Raw genomic sequence first — 9,114 nt, forward strand, 5'->3', positions numbered from 1 at the left:
CTGAGCGCACACTCTGGTACAGTAAATGATTTGGTGTTCTTTGACTCCCCTGAGCGCACACTCTGGTACAGTAAATGATTTGGTGTTCTTCGACTTTTATGGAGTGGGGTGTTTGGTTTTTTTGTTCTTTTAACTTTTTCTCTATCTACGACTACATAGAAAAAAATGACAGAGAAAGAATTGACACCTTTCAGCAGTGGTGTTGAAGAAGAGCACCGAACATCCCATGGACAGGCAAGAGAACAACCAGGTATGTCTTGGAGAGGGGGCAGTCAGAGTGGTCTGCAGGCAAGAATGATAAGGCTTTGCCTCACATGCTTTGGGCATGTTGCTAGGATGGTCTATTATTCCTTGGAGAGGAATATGATGCTGGGAAGGGTGGAGAGTCTACATTGAAGAGGAAGACTCTCAAACAGGTAGATTGATACGATGCCTGCCGTGATGGGCTCTTGTGTGTCAGAAAGTGTGAGGACGGATCAGGGTTCAGATGTTTTGTTCATTATGAGTTCTGCTTGAGTCAACGGCACCTAACAACAACTATATCAACCAAAATACAAGTTGATGGTAATACATGGGTTCATCATAACTCCACTGAGGGTGTGGTTTTTTTAAACTGGTTGGATGTTTTTGTTGTTGGGACCACTGGTTGTAATTTTTGTAGAGCAAATCTAATTTCTCTTCAGCACCGTTAGATAGACTGAAGCCTGCAATCTCTTAGTTATGTGGCATCAAGTTGCCTGTGATTTGTAGCAACGCCATGTTCAATAGCTCTGAACCTTGCCTTATTTTGAGCCCGTATCACTTACTCTGACATACCTAATCCCATTGCCCCAGTTACCATGTCAATCCGTCTCATCTGGGGCCTTTTTCTCCTGCACTGTCCTTCCACCCTTCCAAGCATGTTCTCCTCCAAGGACTGTTTCCTCGCCACATGCCCAAAGTATGTGAGATGAAGCTTCAAAATCCTTGCCTCCAAGGAGAAACTCGTTTAATCCTCTCCAAGACAGACCTCTTTGTTCTCCCGGCAGTTCATGGTATGTCCAGTACACTTCTCCGGCACCACAACTCAAAGGCCTCAATTCTTCTGTCATCCTTGGTCATTGTCCAGCTCTCTGATGCAAGTAATTGCAAAGAACATGGACTGGATCGGGCACACCTGAGTCTCTAGACTGGCAAATGCAATAGCTAATTGACATGCTGGAAATCACAACTTTTGCTTTAAATAGAAAAGCTGAGTCAACTCTGCAATAGAGAACTGTATTTTCTTAAGTGTTAACTTATATTGTTATAAACAGTGGTGAAAAGATTCTAGCTAGTAATAAGAGTGTTACGTCTTTTGTTTTCTGTTTCAGATTTTCAAGAAATCTTAATATAAAGTTCACTTATGATATGTCAGAATATTTTAGGTAATATTCCTTAATATTAAAGACTTCACAGAAATAATAGAAACTTAATATGGCACAACTCTATACTATGATCTCCTTAGCAAGCTTATTGATTATGCCAGTTAAATGTACCCATCGTTGTTTGACAGGAAAGAATGTTTGATTTCTTCAACTTTTCTAGGTAGGTAATAATTTTATTGTATCACTGTATTTAGTTGTGCATGTAACATTTTTTTCCCTCTGCTAAACTATGCATTCATTTCTTAAAGTCTGGTACTCTGTTTTACTCCCCTTCATGTCCTCAACACTCAGCATAGAACCTTCATGAAACGAAGTGATGTCTGGCTGAATTAATACCAATGGACCATTATTGTCTCCACTCCGTTGTCTTGGCTCCAAAGAGACCAAGATCTGGATTTGAGGTTTGGAGTCAGGCCAAGTGGGGCTCAAATTCCAGTTCTGTCGCATCCTGGATATGCCACTTTGGAAAGGGATTTTATCTTTTGCACATCAGTTTCTCATGAAATACTGGTAACACTCAGTTATGGGTTATTTTAACTGCAAAATGACAAAGTGACATAGAAGAAAGTATTCAACACATTGTGGTTCTTAGTGAAAGCATCCAAATGCATTTTCATGTCTTCACATCATTATAATCTTCATTCTTTTAAAAATGCTTTCATTCTCCACAATTCTGTTAAAATGCAATATTTGTTTTAGAATACGTTTGTTTGACTTATTTTAAAAATCCTGTGAGCCATCTGGAATCATCCACACCTGTCTGGAAGGCAGCCCTCAGTATCAGACTCGCTGGCATCTGTTGGTATTTGCTTCGTGTGAATTTTCTTACTGTTGGGTTACAGCTGAGTTTCATGCCAACAATAAAGATTATGACTTCCCAAGTGAAAAATTCACTCAACTGGGTATGTGTGCTTCCACCCCCCCCCCCGTATGCCACTTGCAAACTCGCATCCAGTTTCTGTAGCACTCGGAGAGGGATGCACTTACTTACTATCAAGTACTGAGAGAAGAATCATGATCATTTAAAATGTAAAAATGCTGTAATTTCTTATTTGCCTCTACCTCCAGACGTGCGCTTCTCTAACCTTATGGATATAATGCCTTTCATTTATCTGATGGGTTCCCTCCTCCCATTTAAGCATTTAAGTACCTGTTATATGCTAGCAACTGAGTTCAGTTCTAGAAATTCTTAGGTGTGTGGAATTTAAAAGCGATGTATGATAGGGTATTATGGTTATCACACGAGTCCACAATTAAGGTTGCATAGTGGAATGTACTTGGGGTGGTGGGAGGGGTGTGGCAGGGTTGTGTACCAGGGATGGAGTGTTTCTTTTTTAAGAGAGAGGAGCGAACCGAACTGGGGTGGTGGGGGAAGGCTGGGCGGGGAGAGAAGTGCAGCAGTGAATGGAAATCCGAAATCTCTGTAAATGTCCATTAAAATTATTTAAAAAAATTAGGAAATAAGGATTTAGAAAGACTAATTCCTGGAAAATAATACAACTACATTGCAGGCGACTCAATGGCATTTAACAATAACATACTATGACAGGTTTGCAAGCAGGAGTATTATCATTCACTTTTTTGTTTTTGTTACAGCTATATGGTTTATGAGGATCATGGGTGATTATTACATAGTTTCAACAGCTGTGCTGTAATCGTAAATGCACACAGTTCAATCTGCAGAGGAAAGATGGGCCATCCTCTCCCGTACTTCTGAACAACCTACTGGAAGGTGAGCTATGGTTCACTTCCAACTTTGTGGTGCACACCAACACACACAATCATCATCATTATATACACGAATTTTGGAGGAACACAATTCAATCTATGAATCGTAAGTACCGTATAAATGTATAAAGGTTTTAATACAAATGACTAATTATTAAGTTAATAACTTGCATTAAATTATTAAGAATTTTTAGGGAGAAGGCAAGATAATAATTTTCCTAATAAAGGCAAGACTTGAGAAAACATCTCTCTGAACTTCTACTATGGTAAGACTACAGAATTCTACCAAATATGACATTATAGAGGATAGCTACTGTCTACAAGTACCTTTAAATTTTTCAAGTTTTGTTTGGAGATATATTACAAACAAAATTTGAATGTTATAAAGTTTACTATAAATCCATTATAAAGTGGATGTTGTTGTTATGTGTTATCCACTTTCTAAACCAGATGCCTCTGGAAACTATGATAAATGTTGATAGTTATAGAGGGGCGTCAGGCCTTTTGTTCATAGGGTTGCTCTGAGTCATGCTCAAATCGAAGGCAATCAACATGTTTTACATGTATAATAACTTTTAAAAAAGTTATTAAAAAAGTGATAATAACTTTTTCTGTGTATAAATAAAATGTGTGTTATGTATCTGGTCCCCTACAACTCATCGCAATTCTATGTCCAGCAGCTCTAAACCCTGCCCTGAGCCAGTCTCACTATTCAGACACAAGCACTCCCATTACCCAGTTACTGTAGCTTATCTGGAGTCTTCTTCTCCTGTGCTGTCCCTCCACCCTTCCGAGTATGATGTCCTTCTCCAAGGACCCATCTCTACTGGCCACTTGCCCAAAGTGTGTGAGACGGAGCTTCAAATTTTAGAATAATCTCTGCCTAGAGGTCATTGTACACATACAGTAGTTACCTTCAGCCTTAAAAAGTACCCCTTGACTCCTTCCAATGTCCCACCCGGTAACCCCTCTCCGTGGGTATTATGACACTGTGTCTATGCCATCAATTTTCACATTTCTTGGGAACAGAACTCCTCTAGCATGGCAGTTTAATAAAACTCCTTCCGTGTATGTTCCTGGCAATCCTTAATTGGGTTCTGAGCTAAATACAAGTTTATTGCATTTAGTAATTTACGAGAAAGTAGCAATTGTCAGAATCCTGTTGTTGATGTTTTACATGGATCTTGATTGCTATGGTTGGATAACGTCTACACACAACAACCAGGTTGCTTTGGAGACGCTCCTGCCCCCCACTTTCTGTTTAATCTGTTCTCCTTTCTTGAGAAACACACTTTCCTCCTTCACTACCTGAAAAACATACACCACCTGGGTTTTCAGTGCAGCCTCTTCTGAGTTGAGGCTAATGCGTCTATTACTTTGGCTTTGCTTCCCCGAAGCAATGTAAGTGATTTGCCTATATACAGATCTATACATTATGTATTACTAGATGAGAAATCACACACACATGGCAGGACTCAGCAGGAGGCATCAGCACAGATTAGCCGGCGCTGATCGAATCATAACCACGAGTCAGTTCTGCTCAATGAGTCTCCAGAGGGAAATAGAGAATCTTTTTCAGAATGGCGTTCCTTCTCTTGTACTCTTAATAAAAACATTTAGGCCCAGGGTAAAATTTAGTCCTGAAGGGTAACAGTCATCGTAGCATTAAAGGGGGAGAAAGGGACAAAGCTGTTGGAGCTCAGAGGATGAGGGAGGGAAGAGGAAGCTGATGTTAAGGACGTCTTGGGCAGACAGTGGAAGGTTGAGAGGACAGGTATTGCTGTGTTCATTGAATCCACAAACAGAACCCGAGAAAGAGGAATAGCTGGTATTTTCTGACAGAGGAGAAAAAATTGTTTTCTCAGTCATGGGCTGGAAGCCAACAGTGTAAATTTCCACTTGAGCCTGAATATCTGTAAAAGGGTTCTTGCTCTTATCTACTATTTGACAGAATCTGTATAAGGGTTTGGCCAGACTGAGTTGTGACATTTTTAGGAACCTGAGATAAAGGGACACGAGTTCTTGAAGCCACCATCAGGAAGTTTCTCTAGAATTGGAATCTGCTTGTTCCTCTTTTTAATGTGGTTATAGGACACCTGGTTCTTAACTGGATCTTCACTCCACTGTGGAGATTGGAGGAGAGAAGCTACAGGTGACAAGAGATGCAGGAATAGTAGAAAACCAATTGCTGTTTATTTTTGTAACCAGGAAAAAAAAAAAGAGATGGAGGAAGCTGGAGCTGTTCTACATGCTCAAGTTTGCAGGTGGATATCACCTAGAGGAACTGTCAAGCACACGGACAGCACGACAGCATGAGAGCTGGTGGGGAGGAGGTTAGCATCCCATGTGGAAGAACTTGGAAAGACCTGAAAGAGGCAAGGGAGGCAGGCACACGCGCTGGAAATGCAGGAATGAACATCAAGCCTGGAGAGCAAAAAGAATCACCTTAAAAGAAAGGCATTGACAGCCATGGTAGATCCTCAGTTCCCACTTCGTAATTTTCTACTGTTCTATAGGATATTGAAAGGCCAAGTGCTAAGTGAAGTCAGCTCTTGCCTTCAATGTTCTTGACCTAGTCATATCTCTTTACTGTCTCCTCTTGGGGAGACAGAGCTTTATAGCAGTAAGTGCTTAGTTTTCATGTAAATCCACAGTTCAAATCCTACCTATCAGTTTATATTAACTTTACTCAAAAAGCATTTGAATGGGTTTCTTTGGGGTTTGTTTGTTTTTTTGTTTGTTTGTTTTGTGCTCCTGAGAGAACTTGTAAAGCCTTGGAATTTTCTCAGAGAAGGAAGAATATTTGTGCATACAGATTTATGCCGCCAACTCAAAGGTGCTCTTTGGGAGTAAGATGGGCAATCTTCTTCTGTATGATATACAGTCTCTGAATACCTGCTTGGACGGTATCACAGCAACCCCAAGGGCAAGCTATGAGTAAGACTACACTTGCTAAAAGACCACACTGTGCTCAATTTTTTACTCTGGTGGCCAGGCCATAAATACTGCCTCATCATATTTGCTCAGAGGAGATAAGCTTGTCTCAGAAGAGGTAAGCTTACTTAAATAATGAGTTCATGGCAAAGACTTCCTTGGTTAAGTGTGCCCATTTTGGGGAAAGGGAGAATCTCCATTGGGACCCTCCCAGCTCTTGCTTTATGCATTTTTCTAATTGTAGTTGTTCCCTCCCCCGCCCCCCTAATTAACCTGTAGTTATGAGTAGAGAACTTTCTATAAGTCATTCTGGTATATTACGGAACTGAAGGGAGTAAGAGAAATCAGGTCAGAACTGAAGGACCTGGGGACACTCTGACCTTATGGGCAGCATCCTGAAGGGGTAGTGGGGGAAAAGGATAAACTTTTAATTTTTTTATTTTTTGTATGTATACCATCAAATCAGATCTGACTGGTACAGGAGGAGATTGTCTCTCCTCTGGTGGATTTGAACCCCACACCCCTGGGATTGCAGTACAGCTTCTTACCACTAGGCCACCAGACCTCACCAAGGCTAAACTTATAATAGGTGAAATAAGGGCATTCTGAGGACATTCAAGCTTGTACCTGGCATCCAGCAGATAACCGTATGGGGGCCTTTGGCCTGTGACCTGTGAAGTTTGACCTATGTCTGAGTGGCTAGAGTTGGAGGGAGGAGGTTGCTGCATATGCAGCTGGCATCAGAACACGTGTTGAACAGAACTGATAGTAGATCGTGACGATGTTAAATCTTGATAGTAGCTGTGCCACTCTAAAAAGTCGCCATTTAGCATACCTCAAGTGTGGTGTCACTCACTCGTTATCAAATCAAAACTGACTCGTAACTGACCCCTCAGAGCAGAGGCTGAAGATAGTATGAGCGGAAAAAGCCTATATTATTCCCTTAGCATATCCCTCAGACTGAGAGCTAATCCTTACAAGAATTTCACCATGGAGTATTCAGGGAAATGAATTCACTCCTTTGAGTCTCAACTGCTACACCCATAAACTTACTTTCGACTTTTGCAGAAGTGTCCCGAGGACTAAATGGAATACCTTTGTTAGGGTCTGATGTGGTGAATGTATGATGATGTCATTATGAACCTGACTTTTTTTAAGTAAAATTTTTATTTTATACTGGTTTAAAAAGTTTGTATACATTTTATTTCACTCCAGACCTTTCCCAATTTTTTTACCCTCCCCTCCCTTTGCTCACCAAATTGTGTGACCCTATGATTAACCACTGCACCTGCACCCCCTGCACCCACCCCAGGACAATCCTCATCCCTCTGGTCTCCCCTCCCCCCTGGATCCTCAGACATGTTCTACAATAATGGTCTTATACAGTGTTTGTCCTTATGGAACGGAGTAAGTTCACTTAGCATAATGCTCTCCAGTCCCTCCTGAGTTAGGTAGTGATTTCCAAAATCATTGTTCCTGCATGCTGTGTAGTGTTCCATCATGTGAGTGTACCATAATTTCTCAGTCTATTCGATTGCAGTTGATCATTTGGGCTGTTTTCATTTTCCTGTGATGATGAATAACGCTATGTACATTGGTGTACAAGTCTCCATTTGTGCCTCAGTTCTCATTTTCCCAGGGTATATGCCAAGCAGTGGAATAGCTGGGTCATATGGAATTTCTATGTCCAGCTTTTTGAGGAAATTCCAAACTGCCTTCCAGAGTGGTTGCACAATTTTACAACCTGACCAACAATGTGTAAGAGTTCCTATCTCATCACATCCTCTCCAACATTTACTTCTTTTTTTTTTTTTATTAAATTTTATTAGTTTCAATGAACATTCACAGGGATTCTGGGCTTTCACTCCTTCATTGCTGCACCATTCTCTCCACCCTCCTCCGCAGTTTGTTCTTCTTCCCCACCATCCGAATGTCTGTTTTAATTGTCCAATTGCCTCAGTGCTTGTCAAAGTCAGTTCTGATTAATCTCCTTTGTCGGTGTGTCCTTTGCCATTCCCTATCACTCCTCCCTGAGAGAATCTTCACACTGGTCTCCAACATTTACTTCTTGCTGCCTTGTTAAACTTTGCCATGAACTTGGCTTTTTAACAAGAGTCTGACAGCCCCAACCTATGTTTGTGCCCTGTAGGAGCCCATTAACCTGCTGCTTTATTAACTTCCCTCCTGGGGAAGGGCTTTCTGGGCAATTTCTCCTTCCCTGGATGCTTCTGCCCCAGCATCTTAGCATACCCCTCAGGCTATGAGTCATCCTTTAGGAATCTCTCCCTGGAGTACTCTTTCTTTGACTTTTAACTGACCCAAACAGCATTGTTGTCTTGACCATCTCAACTTTATGTTTATTTCTCATTGTATGGCCTTTGTTATTCTTACTAAGATAAACTCCCTTCAGGACCCAAGCAGATTCCTTCCCCATTGTTAAGTGTCTCCTTTACAATCTGGGGATTGTATTTGACATCACTGCTGAATGGTCAAGAGTTAACACACAAAGCTAGTGAGAAAAATCTGATACTACCTGTTTTCAGAGCCAAGCTATTAAAGTAGCTGCTTTTCACCCTCCTTGGACATTAAGCATTTGGCTCTTTCCAAAATCACTGAGATGTAGAATATTGCATTTTAAATTCAGTACAAACATCATACTTAAATACTTAAGTACCATTTAATATTTGCAGACATGGGCCACATCTGGGTTTTTTCCCTCCCCTTTTTAAAGTTTCTCTGTGATAAGAACTACAGTCTGGAAACACAAACACTAAAGCACTTACTTCAAAAGAACTAGTTGGTTCTATTAAGTAACCCTGATATAGGAGGGATAGCTGACTTTTCCTGGCATCCAGTTTGCTTTGCCTAAGGAGATTAGATTTTTCAACATGATCTTCTTGTCTTGGGTATATTTATCTTCTTTTTTTTTTTAACTTTTTGTGTGTGTGCCATCAAATCAGATCTGACTGGTACAGGAGGAGATTGCCTCTCCTTCTCCAGCAGAGCATCTGGTGGATTTGAACTGTGTGCCTCTGGGATTGCAGTG

Source organism: Elephantulus edwardii, unplaced genomic scaffold, assembly GCF_000299155.1.
Source record: "Elephantulus edwardii isolate Elephantulus edwardi_28Jun2011 unplaced genomic scaffold, EleEdw1.0 scaffold00077, whole genome shotgun sequence".
NCBI lineage: Eukaryota > Metazoa > Chordata > Mammalia > Macroscelidea > Macroscelididae > Elephantulus > Elephantulus edwardii.